This window comes from Solanum stenotomum, chromosome 3 (genome assembly GCF_019186545.1).
Source record: "Solanum stenotomum isolate F172 chromosome 3, ASM1918654v1, whole genome shotgun sequence".
Lineage (NCBI taxonomy): Eukaryota > Viridiplantae > Streptophyta > Magnoliopsida > Solanales > Solanaceae > Solanum > Solanum stenotomum.
Window position 1 is genome coordinate 34,776,420 of NC_064284.1, and position 24,849 is coordinate 34,801,268.

At 38.8% G+C, this 24,849-nt stretch overlaps 1 protein-coding gene and 1 pseudogene across 1 annotated transcript in view; one reads left to right on the top strand and one right to left on the bottom strand.

The window, feature by feature from the left end:
• LOC125857448 (uncharacterized) overlaps positions 1–24,849 on the top strand; it is a 622,948-nt gene that overhangs the window by 72,132 nt on the left and 525,967 nt on the right. The gene's annotated exons all lie outside the window — the stretch shown is intronic.
• LOC125858900 (ribulose bisphosphate carboxylase/oxygenase activase 2, chloroplastic-like) lies at positions 6,770–7,273 on the bottom strand (annotated as a pseudogene).

Here is a 24,849-nt window from a genome sequence, read left to right on the forward strand (position 1 = left end):
TTACTTATATAATTATGTTAACAATTGATATAATAATTGCCTTACTGAAAGGATGTTTTTCAATGTTGAGTTAATAAAATCTTACTTCAAACTAATAACTGGAAAAAAAAACTAAAATACTAATAATCTTTATCTAAATAGTGTAAGAAAAATAAATTTTGAAATAAATACATATATGAAGTTAGTTTACATTTTAGGCCTCAAATTGAAATTTTGCTTTAGATGCCCAATCACATTGAGCGGCCCCTGGGCTTACTCTTTCTCTACTCATTTCCACAATTTGGACTTAACATGTCGAATTTGGTGTTTCAATCTTAGAGCCATATGCCTCCTAGGAAAATGGCTTTATCAACAATAGCGGCAAGAATTGTACAAATCATTCATATAACACTGCTTCTCTCAAAGGTTCACCAAATAAAATACTTATTTGGTAAAATTTAGAAAAAAATAGAAACATGCAAATTGAAAATTTTCCCAGAAATCAATAATTCCATAAAAAAAAAGACTTAGAATTTTCAACAGAAATGGGAATTCTTGGACGAACACTGCATTAAAGAATTGGACCAAAAGTTATTTAGATTAATTGTACTATGATGCATTTAATATTTTATTGTTTGTGGCCCAATTTCATTGGCTATAAAATTCCATTTATTTTTCGAGAGACATCTGTATTATGAAATGTCAGACGTATCTTTATTTTCTTGTTGATTATACTTGCTACAAAACATAGACCTTGGCTTTCTCTTTCCAGTTCCCACAACTCTCTTCATCTTCCATCTTTTGAAAGTGTTTGCTCTGTTCATCTTCCATCTTCTGAAAGTGTTGTTGCAATTTTAGGTATTTCTTATCCCTTTGTTCGTTCTCTCTCTTCAATTTTGTTTGTGCTCAAATGATACACTGAGAATGACAGTTGGATTTTTGTTTCTAGTTAAAGGGAAAAATCGAAATGGGTCATTTCTACTAAGGGGTAATACATGGCTGAAAATTTTACTTTTCCATTCAAATTTCATTCTAACCAAATGGGTAATGAAAGTTCATATCTTCAATGTTTTTTCCAATTTTTGGTCTTCAACAAAGGGGATAATCGAAATGGTATTTCTATTCATGCAATAGACAAATACAATTTCTTTGTTGATCTTGAATTTGTAATTATGCTTATGTCATTTGGTTGATGTACATGTTTTGAACTGTGAGTGTATCTTAGGATAGTTTATAGCATTGATGACCTCTCTGAATTTAACCACTCTATTTGAGATCCCATTTCATGGGTGGGAAGTCTCAAATTGTAAATAAAGATGTGAGTTTGAAGATCTTGATGTTATAATTTTTTATATATCCCTCCTCAATTGTTGTTGCACATGTAATTTGTCACCCTTTGCAATAAATTTTGAGCGGTCTGTTGTAGCTAGAGGTTAATCGTCATAAAAAATTTGACATCTTTTTAGGTTCAAAACAATGTTTTAATCTCGCACCAACGTGTGACTTTTAGTCTTTTCCATAAACGTTCTAAAATGGACAAGTTATTGATATCAAAATCTAATTAACAGAATGAGGTATTTATACAAAAACAACTCCTTTAATTTGATGATTTTTAGCCGCAGTGACCTATTTGATATTTCTCATAGTTGTCAATAACAACAACATACCTAGTCAAATTCCACAAATAGAGTATGAAGAGGATAAAGTGTAAGAAGACCTTATCTCTACCTCATGAAAGTAGAGAAGTTGTTTCTGAAATTTTCATAGTTGTCCAATTGTCATATTATGTTGGTATAATCGTAGAAGAAGCCTCTTGTAGAAGTAATTGACGGAGTTGCAACACGAAAAATTAGTGTTCCAACAAAATAGTATTTTGGCACAACAACGGATGAGGTCACCTACTTTTAGTTCGTATGGATTTCACTCCATTGCGATTAAAGACGATTGATATACGTGACAATTAATACTTTTGTATGCTTGCTCACTTTTATAACTATACCTCGACTTAGCTAATGTGGCAGAAAACAATCAAGGTTTAGAGACAAAACAAGAAGTAGGCTAAACTATGGGAAGGGTTGATTTCAGATTCTCTTGATTTTCAACTCCTTCAGGTACATTCTCACATACTTTTCTCAGGTTCTTCAAATTTTGGCCCATTTTTGCGCAAAAGGAACCATAGTGTTCTGTTTAGTGTACTGATAATTGTTAGTGAAGATTATGGTGTTGTATATTGTATTTAGTGCATATTGGATTTGATCACTTATGTTAAGTCTTGGGAAAAAATAGGTAAGTAAACATTTATGTAGATGTGCTAAGGTGAGGAATTACAATCAGCTGCTTCCTGAGTTGCAACTAGAAGAGAGATATATTGTGCTTAAATAAAATATAAAGAAAAAGGGCAAGTGCGACATTTTATTGTTGTTAGCATTGGTAGCCAAATACATGTGAATATGAGAAGAAAAGGTCAAATATGTGAGGATTATGAGATAAAAGAACAATCTTACGTTTCTTAAAGCTAAAAGCAAAAAACATTTGTTGATTTATAGGTTTCAAGACGAAGCAAACTCAAAGCCCCGTTCCTATTCATATTATTCTCAAGTTAGCTATGTCTAAGATCTGAGGATTAGATAAGAAATTTTGTTAGTCATTACTGGTGTTATCATATTTGTCATGTATGGAAAGCCTAATTGTCTTAAGAATAACACCAGTATCTATAGTTATGCTGTTATAGGTTCAGACAAACACGTCTTTCCTTAATTGAGGGCTGGAGTAAGTGCTTTGGCTAATTGTTACAACTTAAATCTGATTTGTCATTTTTAGCCCCGTAGGCTGTAGTTAAATTCACCTTTAAAAAGTCCGGTAGCTAATGTTGTGATCATTCATTGGCTGTCTATATTTACTCTATTTTGGCATCTATCATTGATCAACCTTTGCACATAATCGTCTTTTCCTTGCGTCAATCATATCAACATATGCAATTTTGGTTTAATCTTTTTTATATGCTACTTTTGAACCTTTTTATATTGTTCGCTGCTATCCTTCGTCATTAAATGATTATGCTCAACATCCAAAACTTGAAAATATTAAATGTTGGGCCCATTATAACAATGTAGCAAACTCGGTGGAGTTGGTAAAAGGATTCCAAGACCTTTCATTTGATATCTTATGGGCCACCTAGCTTATCACTTACTGAAAGTTATGGTCGTTTGAAGTTTACTCAAAATTCACAACTTAAGCATAACTTGCAATATTTTAGATTTTTCTATTTCTAATTTAGTTCTTTCTAATTTTAGCTCTTTCAAATACCAAGGTGTTACAAAAAAAACTCATATGCATAGAAAATTACTTTTAAGGCTCCAAACTTTAATACTTTATTAGATCATACAATGGACTATTTTATTAATAGCATATCTACATATAATATATTAATATGTGAGTGCACAAAATAGAAATTACTAACATCGCAATCTCCAATAGTCGATAATTATTGTGTTGAGCTATTTTTAATAGTACTCTAACTTTTGTTTGCATTGTTTATTAATTGCTTAAACTTGATCTCACCAACAAGGCGGGAGCTATGGATTGGACACCCTTCGCCGAAAAATTAGATGACATATATAGATCAAATATTACTTTTTTAAAACCAAAATTCAGCTCGAAGCTCGTTTATTCAATCATAAATATAAAAAATACATGACTGCCTGGCCCAACTTTGAAAAGTAAAGTTAGCCCAAATATATCAATACCCTTTATATTTTTCACCCTATTTTTAACACTTTCCCTAACATTTGTTTCCAAATCCTCCTTTTTCATATTCTTCTCCGCGACGCCTTCATGATTCTCCTTTGTCTCTATTAGATCATCAACATTCAACTATGGTGGTGTACCACTACACATCTTCTACAACTTCAATATGTACTGCTCCTCCTTATCTTCCTCCTCCTTTATGTTTCTAATCTCTCCTTTATATTGGTTTAGTATGATCTGATTTCTGGATATAACACCGTTGCTAGATGTGGATCTAAATATGTTTCTCTCGATCTTCCTCTCTATGACAATGGACGATGTGCTTTGGATGTATAGTCCTCGACTTTTGCCGATTTCCTCTTTTGTAAGCAGGTAGCTTTTTATATCTCGCTGATTTTAAGCACTTGTATTGGCAAAAATTTGAGGTGTACATATAAAATATTGCGAGACTCACCACATCTTGATTAATGTAACTGTGTTCCATACTGGCTGTTTATGTCTTTTATCCTCCTTGTGTTGATTCTCAAACTTGCTATTTGTGTTTTGTTCATGTTTAGAATTCTTCTGCAATTAGCTGGTAGTTGTTCAAGCTGTTTGTATTCTTGAACTTCTGACTTACTCTAAGCACTATTAGCAATGACATCTGCTAGCTGATTTCCTTACCTATATACATGCTGAGCTTTGAAGTTGTTTTGTTCCACAATTTGTCTTGTTTCTTCCACTATATCTTGTATCTCCCATGGTATTTTCCATTCCCTAAGTATCATTGTCATGATTCCTATTGATCTGTTTCTAGAATAACCTTCCTGTGCTTGCTTTTTATACAGTAAATTAGTCCTCTTAGTACTGCTGTCACGTCAACTATTACTTTATATTGATATATTAAGCATTTTGAACACCCTAAACAACAACAATGAGTCGACCTCAGTGGCAAAAGTGTGTCCAATATGTACACAATACCCAAGTTCAAATCACTACATCTATGATTTGTATATTTTGTTTAATGTGGTCTGCTATAAAATGGTTAGTTAAATAAAAAATGAAAAACTTTGTGTATATAGAGTGGTATCTTAGTGGCAATAGTGTGAAGAAGTTTGTTTGCCATTGGGGTTCAATTACCCATGGCCATAATTTTTTCTATGTTGGCTTTATTTTGGACACCCTTCATGAATTTTCTGCCTACGCCACTGCTCACCATTATATTTGTGCTAATTACAGTACTTTTTATCATGAGTTTAGCTTAAGGTTATGAATAATCCATTCCTAACCCTTTGCCTTCCTAGAAGGGGGGGGGGGGGGGNCTTTTAAATATGGTATTAGAGACGGCGAACATTATAACTATGTTGAAATCTTTCTATCTCCAAAACGAATCAGGCCACATGTGAGAAATGTACGAGTTAAAAACATTACTAAATAATTAATTAAAAATATGTGTTACTTAATCAGTCAAACATAATTTTAAATGACATTATCATACGCTTCAACATTTTCAAAGAAAACATAAAGTTTTAATTAGGAAGTAAAAATTTTAATTAAACAAATCTCATGAAAAAATAAATTAAAGATGTGGTCAACATATATACATAAAACTAGACATGGTCATTCCATAAAAGCCCTATGTGAACCGACACTATTTGTGGAAAGTGAAAAAATTCAAATGTTATGTTTTTCTCTACCTTCCACACTATATATATAATCCTTCTCTAAGTCTTTAATTTCACCAAATCCCCATTTCTCTCTTTCATTTGCTTTCTCTATTACTATTTTTTTTCTCTCCCTATGGACAACTCTTATGCTAAGAATGTCCCGCCTCCTCCTCCTCCCCTTCCCAAATCTCCCCTCCATCTTCCCCTGCCCCTTCCCCTCCTTGTGTTCGCAAGGAAGCTACACCAACTGCTAACACTGAGATCTTAGGGGTTTATGGGAGTAGCACCCCCAGCCACTCAGTTACTGTTTCTCCTAGAAAGAGCGGAAGCATGCTGAATGATGGGGAAGGAACATTTGTGGTTCGGGCCAAAAGTCCCAATGTTGAAGCTTTTGGAGTAGCAGCAGCTGAAAGTGTCAACATTGGACATTTTGGCCCGAACCTCAAATGTTTCTTCCCTAGCATTCAACATGTTTCCCCTCTTTCTAGAAGGAGCATTGACTGAGTGGATAAAGGCACTACTCCTATGAACCCCTAAGATCTCAGTGTCAGCAGTTGGTGTAGCCTTCTCGCAGACACGATGAAGGGAAGGGGTAGGGGAAGAGGGAGGGGCAGATTTGGGAGTGGGAGGAGGAGGAGGGGGGGACATTCTTAGCATGAGAGTTGGTCATTCGAAGAGAGCAAAAAAAATAATAGAGAAAGCAAATGAAAGAGAGAAATGGGGATTTGGTGAAATAAAAGACTTAGAGAAGGATTATATGCATAGTGTAAAAGGTAGAGAAAAACTTAACATTTGAATTTTTACAGTTCCCACCAATACTGTTGGTTCAAAAAGGCTTTTATGGAATGACCATGTCTAGTTTTACTAGATGGGCATAGCCTGTGCTAAAGCACGGACCCAACACACAAATTAAATTATTGTTCTAACTAAATAGTAAACAATTCCACTATAACTTCTCATAATTTATTTTTTACATTCATTCTATAAAACTGAAAATGTCGCCTAAAACATATCCTCTACCATTAAAATTTAATTCAAGAAGCTTATTACAGAAGAATATAATGACAAAAATTGAAAACAAAATATTATTTAGAGTTTGTGTTCCCTTAACTCTAAACACAACTGATTTACACAATATTTAACAGTTTCGTCACCTTCTATAGCTACCCTTATGAATTGCCTCAAAAAAGTTGTAGAAATTAAATACGTCACCCCATGAAGTTGAATCATTAGAGACTTCAAGCAACATGACAATTATCATGTCACACCCCTACATCCACACAATAATGAAAAACTTTTGATAGAATTTTTTTCTGTAAATTTCAATTTTATTATTAAAGCATTTGAGAAAAAAAGATCCCGACCTCATGTTTAGACTTTGATATTGGTGAATGTTCTTAGTAATTTCCAATGTTGATGGAAGCTACATTAGCATTTTCGAGAGTTGCCTCTTTTAAGATAGGTTTCAGCCAACTGGACTCTCATAACATTCTCTTGCTCTTGAACAAGCATGTTACCATACCCAAAGAGCTTCTCAGGAGTAATTTTTGCTGGTCAAAAGTTGGGGGTCCCTCTCTAGATTTCCAAAGTTTTTCCTCAATGGCTTGATATCTAGTGCCTAAATCCCATTTCCTCACTTCATCATCATATATTCGTGCTCTAAGAGCACCGAAGAAATCTGTTACCACAACAAACGGATATATATCAATAATCAACAAAAGAAATTTCATTTTGAATTCTCAAGTGTTGGTACCAATAGATTGTCCATGAAAGCAATATACAATATTTACGATAGCTTCCTCAGGCATGTTGTCACTTCTGAAAATACCCTTTCTAGCACCAGCCCAACATTTTATATTTTCATGTGGTGTCGGTTTTTCCATGTGGTGTATGCTTTGCATAGTCGTTTATTGACAAAGGATATCAACAATGAAATAAGAAAAAAGTGACAAAATAGGAAATTAAAAAATATAAAGATAAAATTGCATAAACTTAGTGATGATGGTATGATTGATGTGAGAGTAGAAAGCATATACATGAAATTTTTGAGAACGGCAAATACAGATCTTCAAAAATTATGTGCACAGATGGTACAAACCAAGTAATAGTGTCTTGCGCCTGCATGCAAATTTTACTACATAGGCTCTCAAAATTTATTAAACTTCTTGCCTAGATCAACTCAAACTTGCTACATCAATTTTCTTGTACCATTTAACTGCACTATATGATAATTACACAATGTAGCATAACAAACTAATTTCTACAGTCTACTTACCCCTTTCAGTCCAGCCTCGTCATAATAATTTCTCTTGATCCTTCAACCCTGCTCCCTCTCTCCCCTATTTACTCGAGAAAGGGAATTAAGGGTGAAGATAATGAAAGTCGAATCCAAAAAGAGATAATCGGATGAGTCATTCAAAGAGTCAACCATCATACCAATATATCCTGCCTTAACAAAATAGAGTTGAATCTAAATATATTGAATAACTTGAAAATAGAGAATCGACATATTTGAAGAACTTTCACAACACATTGAAACAATACTTTTCAAAAATTTAGAAGTTAGTGAATGAATTTTAATTTAAAGTTAAATGAAGACTACGAGGGAAACTTGATGTTTCAACTTCACCAGAGCAACTATGAACCCCAAACACAAAAGTCCACTGTATAAAAGTTCAGATCTGCATAAAGCTTGTAAATGAGTGTGATATTGTCTGCCATGATCTTAAGATTTTTCTCGAAAGATCTCACACTATTAAGAGATTCTACATTTTATATGTAGTTTCCAATCTTTTCTTCAGAGGTATATTAGCTTTCTGGATTAAGTCCTATAATGTGTCAACACAACCATGATGAACACAAAAAGATACTTATTTTGTGGCTCTTAGTAAATATAACTAATTCACAACCGCCCTCTATATCTTAATTCCTAGTACTGATTTTCCCATCTGTAAACATTGTAACGAAAAAATGAATGACTACACTATGTAGATTAAAACCAACACAATCATTATTTAAGTACATGAAGTGATGTCCAGTCTAGAGTAAATACAAATAATTATAGAAAAGAGATGTTCACCGAGGCGTGATCCTCAAGCGCATATCATTCTGGAACACTCAGAATGCAGTAATTTCATTGTTCATGGCTTATATCTCCTTCTCTCGCTCTCCTTGACTATGTTTTTTAAAATACATGAACTATACAATGTTTCTCTTTTTCTAAAGTTGTAGTGATTGACGTCCGAAGGATTTTAAGCATATCACTACACATCAGATTGGTTGTTCTTATGATAATAATCACCCCACCATAGAAAAATCATGTAAATATCAAATGTGTAAGTGAGGAATTACTAAAGTATAATGCCAAAAAAAGTTTGAGAAAGTGGTCGTGGATATTCAATAACAGTGAAAGCACTAGTAATATCTTGGAAGTTCAAACTCTAAAAAATAAGTATTTTGCACTACTGAAAAGATAAAAGGAACACATAAAGATTTTCAGGTTCAAGCATATACTTTCGACCATATTAACGCTTATACTCAACAACAGAAGCCAAAAAAAATCATTACTGACCCAGAATCTTCATAATTAACAGGAGAGTATGCTGTAGAAAATATGTAGGGAAAAGAAATAAAAAGTGTTTTAGTTCGTCCAAACATAGTATCGAACACCACTTTATAAAATAAGTTAACCAAGCAATATACAATTTAAACACAGAACACATAATTTGTAATACATCTCAACAGATGTAACGACCCATTTAAGTCGTTATAGAAAAGCCAGTGGGGGAAAATTTGGGGACGTAAAACTTTTTCGTAGTATTTGGATTTTTCCCAACCTTGTCCAGATTTGGACGAAATCGTAGTCTTTGAGCTATAGATAAATCTGGTAACAACTGGGTGAATGTCTTATGGTTCTGATTACATGAGTAATTGGATAACTGGTTAAGGAATCTGTACGACTTTACATAATTGAATTCAAGAGCGTAGAACTCCCAAATTCGATCTTAGCGTAAAGGGTGTTTTCTGATCATCGTGGGTTAGAGGTGTCTTCTGAAATGGGATTTTGGAATTCTTTTAATTAGCTCTCTAGTTCTGTTTGGACCGCTTTGGCGGGATATTTGTTGCACTAGCGTGGTTGCCGCAGTGGGATGATGGTCGTTGTGGGGGGTACGACGAGACACAAAATCATAAATGAAAGACGAATAGCTCACTGTTACGTGGAAGCCGCTGGGTCAAGGGTTCTGGTCTCTTTGGTGGGGACGCTACGGCGGGACCGACATGACTTAAAGTCGTAAATAAACCCCTAAACGACCTTATTTGTCACTTTTCGACTTTTAGAGCTAAGGAACGAACCCCAGGCGACTCTTACTCATTTTTCACCATTCTTGAGGCTAAAGGAAAGCTTTTCACTCCCTCAATCCATTTTTCAATCCGTAGAATGTAATAGAATGTGTGAATATTTATGGGGGAGGGATTTGTTATAGATTCTATGGTGATAACAACCCTAAATTTGATAATTGCGGTCATGGGTTAGATCTAGGGTTCATAGAATTGTTAGTAATATGGGTAATTAATGATTGTTTATTGATTCTCGTAGTATATTGATTATTTGTAGACCAAGAACAAGCAGAACAAAACCAGAAAGGGAAGGATCAAGTTTCTTAGGGTTTCAAGTTTGTTTCGAGGTAGGTGATGGTTCTGATTCTATGATTATGTGATGTATGTTTGTTCTTACTTCATTATGATACTTGTATGTATATAAATGTTTCAATGTTGATCATAGTTGTTGTAACTGAGATAATGAATGATGATTGCCATGAAATCATGACTTAAATGTATGATCTTGATTATATACTTATGATTGTGATTGTGGTGTGTGAATGGGATCGGTTGCCATGTTCCGGCATAACTAACTTACATCAGATTGCCATGTTTCGGCATAAATATGGGATCGGTTTCCACGTTCCGGCATGCTTACTCTTTGAGTTTGGGTTCTATGAGAGGACCAATGATGTGATATAAAATGTGAAACTGAACGTTGTTCATAATTGTTGATAATGTTGTATATGTTGATATATATGCATGTGATTATATTGTTGTCTTGACTTGTTTATATTGCACTAGTGGGATAGCCGCATGATCCTTCCAGTACACTGTGGTTGTGTACTGATACTGCACTTGCTCTTATTTTTGTTGAGTACATAGCATATTCAAGCGGCTACTGACAGACCTCGCTTAGGAGATCAGTGATCGTCACATCGAATTCAAGGGTGAGCCAATTCTTCTGGGCTGCCATGTGATTATCTTTCATCTATGTCCACCATTTCCGGACTTAGACATTTTTTCTAGTTAGTTGATTAGTCCATTAGTTGGGGGTTGTATCCTTTCTTGTTTAGACTTGGATAATTTGTTAGATGTTTTGGTACATTGACTTTCAGGTTCTAGGTTATTCTTCCGCATTGTTAGTTATTATTGTTAGACTTTTGTTAGAGTTTATGGGAACTTTATTTTAATTTCCTTAGTGTTGATTTAAATACCTTAGTTTTTAGATTATTTGTTGTTTGGGTTGTAGTAGTGGTTCTCCCACCGTAGTGTTAGTCTGGGAGCTAATCACGACGGTCTGGATCGTGACAAAGTTGGTATCAGAGCCTATGTTCGTTGATCTTGATGTACCAAAACATGTCTAATAGAGTCTCGCGCAACAGTATTTGGACGCCTTTACTTTTCTTCAAGAGGATACAGGACATTAGGAATCTTTCTATTTTTCTCTTGTTTCCTTTTGTGCTATGACTTGATTCCAATTGGTATATGGCGATTCAAATTGGTATCTATCTTCACTCTTCTGTCAACGGATGGTTAATACTAGGTATAACGGTGTTAGTCCCGTAGCTCTTGTCAATGCTCCAGCTAAGGAATCTGCATCGAGGGGTCACGATCGAGGCCGGGGTAGAGAAAGAGCTAGGGGTAGAGGCCGTGGGAGAGTAGCGCCTGTTGTGAATGAGGTACCGATTGATAATGTTCCTATGAATGAGAACCCTCATGCACATAATGAGGAGATAGCAGACGATATTGAGGTTGGAGATGTTGAGGAATATGGACAAGAGGAAGAGATGCCAGCAGACACTGCGGTTGTTCCTCCCATTGATTCGGTGTTAGCTCAACAGATTATGGCATTCTTGAATGGGTTGGGTAGTCCTGGAGTGCCTCTATATGCTCAAGCAACCCAAGCTTCTACTAATCCTCCTGTTGCTAGCACTGCGCCCAGGACGGGTGGAAATGTAGGTACTGAATCTTTCTTCCATCCTTTGTTGTGTTCCATTATGACCGGTAATGAGCATGACATATTAACTAAGTTCTTGGAGCTTAAGCCTACGGTATTTCTTGGTTCTAAAACTGAAGATGCTTATGAGTTTATCTTAGACTGTTATGAGAGGCTGCATAAATTGGGTATTGTTCACCAACATGGGGTTGAGTTTGTGTCTTTCCAACTTCAAGGGGAGGCTAAGCAATGATGGAGAGCTTATATGAAGTGCAGATCTTCTACTTTACCTCCACTTACTTGGACCCAATTTCGCTCTGTTTCTAGAAAAGTATGTGCCTAAAACCTTGAGAGATTGTAAGAAAGATGAGTTTATGGATCCAGAGCAAGGTGGTAAGTCTGTGGCTACTTATGAGGAAAAGTTCCACGTTTTATCTAGAAATAGTACGCAGTTGGTTTCTACTAAGGAGGGGAGGATCCAGTTATTTATTAGAGGTTTGAATTCTGAGTTGCAAGTATTATTTATTCATATGACCTCTGCATGGCGGAGCTTTAATGAGGCGACAGACTATGTTAAGAAAGTGGAGGGGGTGAGGCGTGACGGTCAAGCTAAGGCGTGGGCAAAAAGGGCCAAGAACTCGGGTAACTTTCAAGGCTCTTATTCCAAAGGGTCTGGAAGGCCAACACTTGAAGCGAAGCCAATTCAGTCCGCTATGCCCGCCTCCACAAGTAGTTACTAAAAAACTCCATCTCATAATTTTCAGGATAGCCAGGGAGTCATGCCTTCGACGGGCGGCAGACCATCTTTTAATTGTACTTGTTACAACAGTGGAGAACCTGGGCATATGAGGAGATATTGTCCCAACCCGCATGTGTTAAATTCTGCACAGCAGCAGTCCAGAGTAGTGGTACCCGTGGGAATGGTAATAATGGTAGAGGACGTCCACAAGGTGAACGAGCAGGAAATCAACGAGGCCATGAAGGTACAGGAAATAGTAACGAAGGTAGGGGTAACTCGCAACCAGGCAGGGAAGTGGCTCGTCATGATGATAGGGCTCAGTGTTATGGTTTTCCGGGAATGAATGAGGCAGAGGCGTCTGATGCGGTGATCACAGGCACTATTCTTGTCTGTGACCGGATGGCTAATGTGTTATTTGATCCGGGTTCTACCTATTCTTATGTATCTTTGCAATTTTCCTCCAAGTTTGATATGATTTGTGATGTACTTCATGATCCTATTCATGTTTCTACCCCAGTTGGAGAGTCAGTCATAGCCACCCATGTCTATCGTGCTTGTCCTATTTTGTTTATGGGTTTTCAGACTTGGGCTTATTTGGTGATTTTGGATATGATTAATTTTGACATAATCTTAGGCATGACTTGGTTGTCCCCTTATTATGATGTGCTTAATTTGAATACTAAGTCTGTAACTTTATAAATTCTTGGAAGGGCAAAATTAGAGTGTAAAGGGGTGTACAAGCTTAAGCAAGCTAAGGTTATATCCTCTATTCGGGCTACTAAATTAGTAGAGCAGGGTTGGTTGGCTTATTTGGCTCATGTTAGGGATGTTAAGAATGAGGCTCCATCCATTGGGTTTATTCCTATGGTGTCTGAATTTGGTGAAGTTTTTCCAAATGATTTGCCTGGTATGCCTCCAGATAGAGATATAGATTTTTGCATTGATTTAGAGCCTGGTACGCGCCCCATTTCTATCTCTCCAAATCGCATGCCTCCGGCAGAATTAAGAGAGCTTAAGGCTCAAATCCAAGAGCTTCTTGATAAAGGATTTATTCATCCTAGTGCTTCCCCTTGGGGTGCGCCGGTGTTGTTTGTTAAGAAAAAGGATGGTAGTATGAGGACGTGTATAGATTATCGGCAATTAAATAGAGTCACTATTCAAAACAAGTATCCTTTGCCTCGAATAGATGATCTTTTTGACCAATTGCAAGGTGCATCAATTTTCTCTAAGATTGATTTGAGATCCGGTTACCATCAATTAAAAATTAGGCCTGAAGATATACCAAAGACGACGTTTAGAACTCGTTATGGGCACTATGAGTTTTTGGTTATGTCTTTTGGTTTGGCCAATGCTCCTACAACTTTCATGAGTTTGATGAATGGGATGTTCAAACCATTTCTTGATTCGTTCGTTATAGTTTTTATTGATGATATTTTGGTTTATTCGAAAAGTGAAGAAGAGAATGTCAACCATCTTCGTATTGTTTTGGGTGTTCTCGGGAAACAAACGCTATATGCTAAATTTTCTAAGTGTGAATTTGGGTTAAAATCGGTAGCATTTTTGGGACATGTAGTTTCAAAAGAAGGGGTAATGATAGATCTTCAAAAGATTGAAGCGGTTAAGAATTGGGTTAGGCCTAGCTCTGTGACGGAAGTTAGGGGTTTCGTGGGATTCGCTAGCTATTATCGTCAATTTGTTAAGAATTTTTTGCTTCCATTGCTACTCACTTGACTAATTTGACCAAAAAGGAGATACCATTTGAATGGACTGAAAAGTGTGAAGAGAGCTTCAAAAGCTCAAAACTCTCTTGACCACCGTGCCCATTCTATCATTACTGAAACGACCCCAAAAAAAATGCCCGAAAATGTGCTTCGAAAATACCTAAAATTGTAATTTCCATATATCTCAAAATTCGTGCATGATTTCGGAAATTCAACTTCATATTCTTATTCAGGGGGTAAAATTGAGTGGGAAATGGGTCTAACCCGAATTTTAGAGCAACCGTATCAAAATTCGAAAATCGCAAAAAAATGCGATTTTCAGAGTCAACTTTAAAGAGGCATATCTCTTAGCACATAAGGAACTGGAAGGAGCTAAAACTATCAAAATTAAAGCTCTGTGAGTTAGCTTTCCAACGCAATTTGTTTCACCTCATTCCGAGTTAGGATGAAGGAGTTATGACCATTTTCGTAAAACCTGTCCGGCAGAAAATGCAAATTCCAGTAGCCGAAAACACTGTTCACCCGCCTCAATTTTTTTTCTAAGTGTTGGGACGTTTTTTTATAAAAAGGGGACATATCCATACTTAGTCATTTAACTTCAAAACATCCAAAAACTCTCTCTAAACCCTCTCCAAAAATTCCACCAAGATCATCAACCAAATTCAAGGATCCCAAGCTTTAATTCCGGATTCAAGATTCAATCTCAAGCAATTCTCCATTCCAATCTTCATCAAGAATTCTCCAAAGTTGAGGTATGTGGGTTGATTGTGGAAACCTTCCTTTCCACAAGTCCAACCATTTATCCTCTATTTTACTTCAAGTTTATGGGTCCTTATGATCATTTATGAACTCTTGAATTATGGAATTATTACTACACATCCTATTATGGTCTATTTTTGTATATTATCATGAAATGGAATGATTATATGATGTTTATGGTTTTCATGCCTCCATGATCAAATTATGAAGGTTGTTATATATGTATATATATATGTATGTTGTTGGTGGGCTGTTTTATATGGATTTTGAAATTGGTTGGACTTAGTACTCTTGAAACACATGATTTTATTTACATGAACAAGTAGCCCACCATATGTTTGATAAAATGCCATTTATAGAATTCTTATGAAATGGAAGGTCCAATGTACGTCCTATGAGTCGGATGATTATATAAGTATTGAAATGATGATGAAATGGATACATGTATATGATTTTCTCTATATAGTGTGTGAGTCGACCAAGCCTAGCTCGGGGGGTTGTAGGCCCGGGTAACCGTATCAAGGGGTTGGTACCTTGGTTGCCTAGTACGGGGGGTAGTAGGCCCGTATAACCGTATCGAGGGGTTTGTACCTTGGTTGCCTAGTACGGGGGGTAGTAGGCCCGTATAACCACATCGAGGGGTTTGTACCTTGGTCCCTAGCTCGGGGGGTGGTAGGCCCGGGTAACCACATTGAGGGGTTTGTACCTCTTTCGCCTCTCCAAGGGGGTGGTAGGCCTTGGAAATACTATATTGATGGTCACTCACCACACATGTACTACGTCCCACTAAATATGATTTTTATGTAAGCATCATTATACATATCATTTCTCTAATGTGCTATCTATCGGGTATGATTATGCATTTTTCCTATGATGTCCATCTATTGTAGCATTGCATTGCATCCCACATACTTAGTACATTCAAACGTACTAACGCATACTCTATGCCTACATGATGTCACCATGTAGGGACCGGAGCACCGCTTGACCATCCTCCTCCGCGTGGCTAATACGATTTCCTATCAAGGTTATTGGTGAGTCCTCCATTCCGGGGACGTTGCTCATGATCTTTTGCTATGTATAAGACTTTTCTTTTTAGTTATGTTTTGACTATGAGGGTGAGCCCGGTAGTTTGTCTTGGCCCCCGCTAAGTACTCATGTTTAGAGGTGGTGTTGGACAAGTTGTGTATTATGCTTGAGCTTGACTCATCTATGGTATTTATGTACCATTTCTTCTTTTTTTCTCTTGCTCCCTTAGTCCCGATTTCCCCCTTTGATTATGCTTATTGCTTATGGTCATTTTAATTGCTTCCGCGACCAAGGATGTGTAATGATACGCTATGAGGCTTGTTTGGGGTTCCTTCGGGTTCCCCATTCGCCGGTCACGTCTAGGCCCTAGGCTTGGGTCGTGACAAACTTGGTATCAGAGCACTAGGTTGATAGATCCTCGGAGTCCAACCCACCGCGTTGATTAGAGTCCGATTCATGGTTGTGTTGTGCACCACAACTATGAGTAGGAGGCTATGAGACGTTTTAGGAAATGTTTCCCTTCTCCTTGTTCTAAGTCGTGCTATAGAGTTGAATTAAGTTCTTCCCTAACGGTTGCTCTTTGCTATGCTAGATCATGCCTAATACAAGAGGAAGACGAGCCCGCGCACCCGAGGAACAACCGACCAATGGGGATCTTCGGGATGCCCTTACTTTATTTGCTCAAGCTATGGCTAATCAAGCCAACCACGGGGCCCAAGCTCCTCAGGCTCCTACCCCGGCATCTCGGGTGAGAGACTTCGTGCGGATGAATCCCCCGGAATTCTATGGGTCTAAGTTAGATGAAGACCCTCAAGAGTTCATTGATGAAGTCCACAAGATATTAGCTATCATGGGCATGAGGTCAGAAGATAAGGCGGAGTTGGCGGCCTACCAACTAAAAGGGGTGGCCCAAATATGGTACAACCAATGGAAGGAAGAGAAGGGGGCAAACTATGTGGTGCCTTGGGAAGAGTTCAAAACGGCTTTCCTTAATCGATTCTTTCCTCTTGAACTTAGGGAAGCCAAATTGGTGGAGTTCATGAATTTAAAACAAGGGTCTATGAGTGTGAGGGAGTATGCCCTCAAGTTTAACCAACTTTCAAGATATGCTCCACACTTGGTTGCCGACTCACGATCTAGAATGAACAAATTCGTGATGGGTGTGTCCGACCTAGTGAGTGAAGAATGCCGGTCCGCAATGTTGATTAGTGACATGGACTTGTCCCGCTTGATGGTCTATGCCGAACAAATGGAGGAGGAGAAGTTGAGGAAGAGGAGGGGTCATGAGGCCAAGAGGGCCCGTTTTGAGGGCAAGTTCCAAAGTCGAAGGGGAGGCCGGTTTCATCAAGGCCAAGGGTCTTCTCATGCGCCCCATAAGGGGTTTGCCAATGATGTTCCAAGGGCCCAAGGTGTTGGTGGTATGGGTCCTATTGATGTATGTCCGAAGTGTGGTAAGGGCCATGGTGGCCCGTGCTTGAGAAATACCGGTGCTTGCTATAGTTGTGGGGAAATGGGGCACAAGGCAATGGATTGTCCTCGAAATCGCAACAAGGGTAAGGAGGTCCGTCCACAAGGTGCCAATGCGGTTCCTTTGGGGAGAGGGGGCCGACAAGATGGTGCCCCAAGGCACAATCGATTTTATGCTTTGCATGGGAGGCAAGGGGTCGATGAAGTCCCCGATGTCGTTACCGGTATGTTGAAAATCTTTGACTTTGATGTATATGCATTAATTGATCCGGGTGCCTCTCTTTCTTTTGTCACCCCCTTTGTTGCCAAAAAGTTTCATGTTGAGCCCGAATTGTTGCGTGAGTCATATAAGGTGTCTACTCCTATTGGTGCATATATTGTTGCTAGGAAGGTCTATAGAAATTGTCCTATTTGCATCTTGCATAAAATATTGCCTTGTGATCTTGTTGAGTTGAACATGGTCGATTTTGATGTTGTTCTTGGGATGGATTGGTTGCATGCATACTATGCTTCCATTGATTGTAGAACCCGTAGAGTCAAGTTCCAATTCCCAAGTGAACCCATTCTTGAGTGGGAAAGCCAAAATGTGGTAGTCAAGGGTAGGTTCATCTCTTGCATTAAAGCCCGTAAGTTGATCTCTAAGGGGTGTCTCTATCACCTTGTGAGGGTTAAGGATGTGGAGTCCAAAACCCTTCCTATAGAGTCGGTTCCGATCGTAAATGAATTCCTTGATGTCTTTCCTAATGACCTTCCCGGTGTTCCTCCCGAAAGGGAAATAGATTTTGGCATAGACCTCCTCCCCGATACTCAACCCATTTCTATTCCCCCTTACCGTATGGCCCCGGCGGAGTTAAAGGAGTTGAAGGAACAATTGAAGGACTTGTTGGAGAAGGGTTTTATTAGGCCTAGCCAATCACCATGGGGTGCACCGGTGTTGTTTGTGAAGAAGAAAGATGGGTCCCTTAGGATGTGTATTGATTACCGGCAACTCAATAGGGTCACCGTCAAGAATAAATATCCTCTTCCTAGGATTGATGACTTGTTCGACCAATTGCAAGGGGCTAGCCACTTCTCTAAGATTGATCTTCGGTCCGGGTATCATCAAGTGAAGGTGAGGGAGTGTGACATTCCCAAGACAGCCTTCCGGACTAGGTATGGGCATTATGAATTTGTGGTCATGTCCTTTGGGTTGACCAATGCACCGGCTATCTTCATGGACCTAATGAATAGGGTCTTTAAACCCTACCTTGATTCCTTTGTTGTGGTCTTCATTGATGATATTTTAATCTATTCGCATAGCGAGGAAGAACATATGGGTCACTTGAGGGTTGTGTTGCAAAGATTGAGAGAGGAGAAGTTGTATGCCAAGTATGAAAAGTGTGAATTTTGGTTGAGGGAGGTTGCCTTCCTAGGTCATGTGGTGTCGGGGGATGGTATTAAGGTAGACCCTAAGAAGACCGATGTGATTAGAAATTGGCCTAGGCCATTGACCCCGTCGGATATTAGGAGCTTCTTGGGCTTAGCGGGTTACTACCGGAGATTTGTGAATGGGTTTTCTTCTATTGCTTCTCCCATGACTAAGTTGACACAAAAGAAGGCTAAGTTTGAGTGGACCGACGAGTGCGAAAGGAGTTTTCAAACCTTGAAAGATAAACTTGTGTCCGCTCCTATATTGTCACTACCGGATGGGCTTGAGGGATTTGTTGTGTATTGTGATGCTTCTAGAGTTGGCTTGGGTTGTGTCCTAATGCAAAATGGTAAGGTGATAGCCTATGCTTCTAGACAACTCAAAGTGCATGAAAAGAACTATCCTACGCATGATCTTGAATTAGCCGCGGTGGTGTTTGCTTTAAAGATTTGGCGTCATTACTTGTATGGGGTACATGTTGATGTGTTCACCGATCATAAGAGCCTCCAATATGTCTTCACCCAAAAAGATCTCAACTTGAGACAAAGAAGGTGGCTAGAATTTCTTAAAGATTATGATATGAGTGTGCATTATCATCCCGGTAAAGCTAATGTGGTGGCGGATGCTTTGAGTAGGGTGTCTATGGGTAGCCTAGCTCATGTTGATATTGGTGATAGGGAAATGGCTAGGGAGGTGCATCGGTTGGCTAGGTTGGGGGTTAGGTTGGAAGAGGTTGGTAATGGTGGTGTGGTCGTTGTTGATGGTGCTAGGTCTTCCTTGGTTGATGAGGTGATAGCAAAACAAGATCTTGACTCTTCCTTGTTAGAATTGAAGGCCTTGGTGAAAGAGGGCAAGGTGGAAGTTTTCTCCCAAGGGGGAGATGGTGCCCTTAGGTACCAAGGTAGGTTGTGTGTGCCTTGTGTTGATGGTTTGAGGGAGAAAATTCTTGAGGAGGCTCATAATTCTTCCTACTCCATTCACCCCGGTTCCACCAAAATGTATAGAGATTTGAGGGATGTGTATTGGTGGGGAGGCATGAAGAAGGACATTGCCAAATTCGTCTCCGGTTGTCATAGTTGTCAACAAGTCAAGGCCGAACATCAAAGGCCGGGTGGTCTAACCCAAGACATAGAGATTCCTACTTGGAAGTGGGAAGAAATTAATATGGATTTTGTAGTTGGTTTACCCAAGACTAGAAAAGGTTTTGATTCTATTTGGGTGGTGGTTGATAGGATGACAAAATCGGCTCATTTTCTACCGGTAAAGACAACATATGGGGCGGAAGATTATGCAAGGTTATATATTCATGACTTGGTAAGGTTGCATGGGATTCCTCTATCCATCATATCGGACCGTGGTACTCAATTTACTTCACACTTTTGGAAGTCCTTTCAAAGGGGTCTAGGTACGAGAGTTAAGCTTACTACGGCCTTTCACCCGCAAACGGATGGACAAGCCGAAAGGACTATCCAAACACTTGAGGATATGCTTAGGGCTTGTGTATTGGAGCTTAAGGGTAGTTGGGATGATCATCTTCCATTGATTGAGTTTGCCTATAACAATAGCTATCATTCTAGCATCGGTATGGCTCCTTTTGAGGCTCTCTATGGGAGACGTTGTAGATCACCGGTTGGGTGGTTTGAGGTTGGTGAGGTGGCCTTGTTAGGACCAGATCTAGTTATGGAGGCTCTTGAGAAGGTTAGGATGATTAGAGAAAGGTTGAAGACGGCCCAAAGTCGCCAAAAGTCCTATGCCGATGTGAGGAGAAGGGCTCTTGAATTCCAAGTTGGTGATTGGGTCTATTTGAAGGTGTCACCCATGAAGGGTGTGGTTCGTTTTGGTAAGAAGGGCAAGTTGAGCCCAAGATACGTGGGTCCTTATAAGGTGATGAGGAGAATTGGCAAGGTAGCTTATGAGTTGGAATTGCCTAGCGAAATGGATTTGGTTCATCCGGTATTTCATGTGTCTATGTTGAGGAAGTGTGTGGGTGATCCGAATGCCATTGTGCCTCTTGATGTTGTGGGTGTTGTTGAAGATAATTTGACCTATGAAGAGGTTCCGGTCCAGATTTTAGATAGACAAGTGAAGAGGTTGAGAAACAAAGATGTGGCTTCCGTTAAGGTCCTTTGGAGAAATCAACAAGTTGAAAGTGCGACTTGGGAGGCCGAAGCGGACATGCAAAGGCGATATCCTTATCTTTTCCACTCCACTCAAGCTTAAGGTATTGATCTAAACCCTTTATAAAATCTCAGGTCTTAAGTTCAGCCACCATGTCATTGCATACATTCATGTTTAAGTTAACAAGTTCATTGTGGTTTTACAACTATGTTGAAGTTTTTGAAATGAGGTGTAAGTGCATTGTTGCATCCCTATGTGGGCTGAATTTGCCATGTTTGTGTTTCTCATGTACGTTTCTTTGACATTCGGGGACGAATGTTCCCAAGGGGGAGATATTGAAACGACCCCAAAAATGCCCGAAAATGTGCTTCGAAAACACCTAAAATTGTAATTTCCATATATCTCAAAATCCGTGCATCATTTCGGAAATTCGACTTCATATTCTTATTCAGGGGGTCAAATTGAGTGGGAAATGAGTCTAACCCGAATTTTAGAACAACCGTATCAAAATTCGAAAATCGCAAAAAATGCGATTTTGAGGGTCAACTTTAAAGGGGCATATCTCTCAGCACACAAGGAACTGGAAGGAGCTCAAACTATCAAAATTAAAGCTCTGTGAGTTAGCTTTCCAACGCAATTTGTTTCACCTCATTCCGAGTTAGGATGAAGGAGTTATGACCATTTTCGTAAAACCTGTCCGGCAGAAAATGCAAATTCCAGTAGCCGAAAACACTGTTCACCCGCCTCAATTTTTTTTCTAAGTGTTGGGACGTTTTTTTATAAAAAGGGGACATATCCATACTTAGTCATTTAACTTCAAAACATCCAAAAACTCTCTCTAAACCCTCTCCAAAAATTCCACCAAGATCATCAACCAAATTCAAGGATCCCAAGCTTTAATTCCGGATTCAAGATTCAATCTCAAGCAATTCTCCATTCCAATCTTCATCAAGAATTCTCCAAAGTTGAGGTATGTGGGTTGATTGTGGAAACCTTCCTTTCCACAAGTCCAACCATTTATCCTCTATTTTACTTCAAGTTTATGGGTCCTTATGATCATTTATGAACTCTTGAATTATGGAATTATTACTACACATCCTATTATGGTCTATTTTTGTATATTATCATGAAATGGAATGATTATATGATGTTTATGGTTTTCATGCCTCCATGATCAAATTATGAAGGTTGTTATATATGTATATATATATGTATGTTGTTGGTGGGCTGTTTTATATGGATTTTGAAATTGGTTGGACTTAGTACTCTTGAAACACATGATTTTATTTACATGAACAAGTAGCCCACCATATGTTTGATAAAATGCCATTTATAGAATTCTTATGAAATGGAAGGTCCAATGTACGTCCTATGAGTCGGATGATTATATAAGTATTGAAATGATGATGAAATGGATACATGTATATGATTTTCTCTATATAGTGTGTGAGTCGACCAAGCCTAGCTCGGGGGGTTGTAGGCCCGGGTAACCGTATCAAGGGGTTGGTACCTTGGTTGCCTAGTACGGGGGGTAGTAGGCCCGTATAACCGTATCGAGGGGTTTGTACCTTGGTTGCCTAGTACGGGGGGTAGTAGGCCCGTATAACCATATCGAGGGGTTTGTACCTTGGTCCCTAGCTCGGGGGGTGGTAGGCCCGGGTAACCACATTGAGGGGTTTGTACCTCTTTCGCCTCTCCAAGGGGGTGGTAGGCCTTGGAAATACTATATTGATGGTCACTCACTACACATATACTATGCCCTACTAAATATGATTTTTATATAAGCATCATTATACATATCATCTCATTAATATGCTATCTATCGGGTACGATTATGCATTTTGCCTATGATGTCCATCCCTTGTTGCATTGCATTGCATTGCATCCCATATACTTAGTACATTCAAACGTACTAACGCATACTCTATGCCCACATGATGTCACCATGTAGGGACCGGAGCACTGTTTGACCCTCGTCCTCCGCGTGGCTAATACGATTTTCTATCAAGGTTATTGGTGAGTCCTCCATTCCGGGGACGTTGCTCATGATCTTTTGCTATGTATAAGACTTTTCATTTTATTTATGTTTTGACTATGAGGGTGAGCCCGGTAGTTTTTCTTGGCCCCCGCTAAGTACTCATGTTTAGATGTGGTGTTGGACAAGTTGTGTATTATGTTTGAGCTTGATTCATCTATGGTATTTATCTATCATTTCTTCTTCTTTTTTTCTTGCTCCCTTAGTCCCGATTTCCCCCTTGATTATGCTTATCGTTTATGGTCATTTTAATTGCTTCCGCGACCAATGATGTGTAAGATACGCTATGAAGCTTGTTTGGGGTTCCTTCGGGTTCCCCATTTGCCGATCACGTCTAGGCCCTACGCTTGGGTCGTGACAATTACCGGTTGAAGGTAAAGATTTTATTGTTTATTGTGATGCTTCACATTTTGGTTTTGGTGCTGTGTTGATGTAGGATAAGAATGTTATAGCTTATGCCTCGCGTCAATTTAAGGTGCACGACAGGAATTACCAAACGCATGATTTAGAGTTGGCAGCAGTAGTGTTTGCTCTTAAAATGTGGAGACATTACCTCTATGGGGTCAAGTGTGAGGAAGAATATGTGTTCCTAGAGTAGATGACTTGATTGAGAAATTGTTGGCAGTCTCATGGTTCGCGATATTCGATTCATTCGGGTGTGACCAAGATGTATAGAGATCTGAAGAGAATTTACTGGTGGCCGGGCATGAAGAAAGACATAGCAGAGTTTGTGGCGAAGTGTCAAAATTGTCAACAAGTGAAAGTATGAACAGCAAATGCCCTCAGGTTTACTTCAAAGAATGCTAGTTTCGAGATGGAAGTGGGAAGGAACAGCCATGGATTTTGTGGTTGGTCATCCCAAGACCTTGGGGAAGTTTGATTCTATTTGGGTAGTGGTTGATAGATTCACTAAGTCAGCCATTTTATTGCGGTAAAAATAGATTATAATGCTAAAAAATTGGCTAAAGTGTATGTAAAAGAGATAGTGAGGTTGCATGGGGTGCCCCTCTCTATCATCTCAGATCGTTGTACCCAATTATATCCAAGTTTTGGAGGAAATAGCATGATGAATTGGGCACACAACTCACCTTTAGTACAACCTTTCATCCACAAATGGATGTACAATCGGAGAGGACTATTCAAGTATTGGAAAACATGTTGAGGGCATGTGTGATTGATTTCGGAGGGCATTGGGATAAGTGCTTACATTTGTGTGAATTCTCCTATAATAATAGTTATCACTCCAGCATAAATATGGCACCATTTGAGGCACTCTATGGGAGGGGATGTAGATGACCCATAGGATGGTTTGAGGTTGGAGATGTGAAACCTTTGGGGATTGATTTAGTGAATGATGCTCAAGATAAGGTGAGGAGTATTCAAGCTAAGCTTCTAGCAGCCCATAGTAGACAAAAGAAGTATGCGGATCATAATGTAAGAGACATGGCGCTTCAATACGGTGAAAATGTTCTTCTTAAGGTATCACCCATGAAAGGGGTGATGAGATTTGGTAAGAAGGGTAAGCTAAGTCCTAGATACATTGGTCCATTTGAAATTCATGAGTGTGTGGAATCAGTGGCGTATAGATTGGCTTTACCTCCTAATTTATTGAGTGTGCATCCAGTGTTTCATGTATTCATATTGAAGAGGTATCATGGTGATGGGGATTATATCATTAAGTTGGACTCAATTGTATTAGACAAGGACCTCCAATATGAGGAGGAACTGATTGCAATCCTTGATCGTGATGTACGCAAGTTGAGGACCAAGGAGATTAAGTCCGTGAAGGTTCAATGGAAGCATCGTCCAGTTGAATAAGCTACTTGGGAGATCGAGAGGGACATGCGAGAGAAGTATCCCCAATTGTTCATCGATTTTGGTACTACTTCATTATTTCTTTAGCCTACTTTTCCTAGATTGTGTCACTCGGGGACAAGTGATA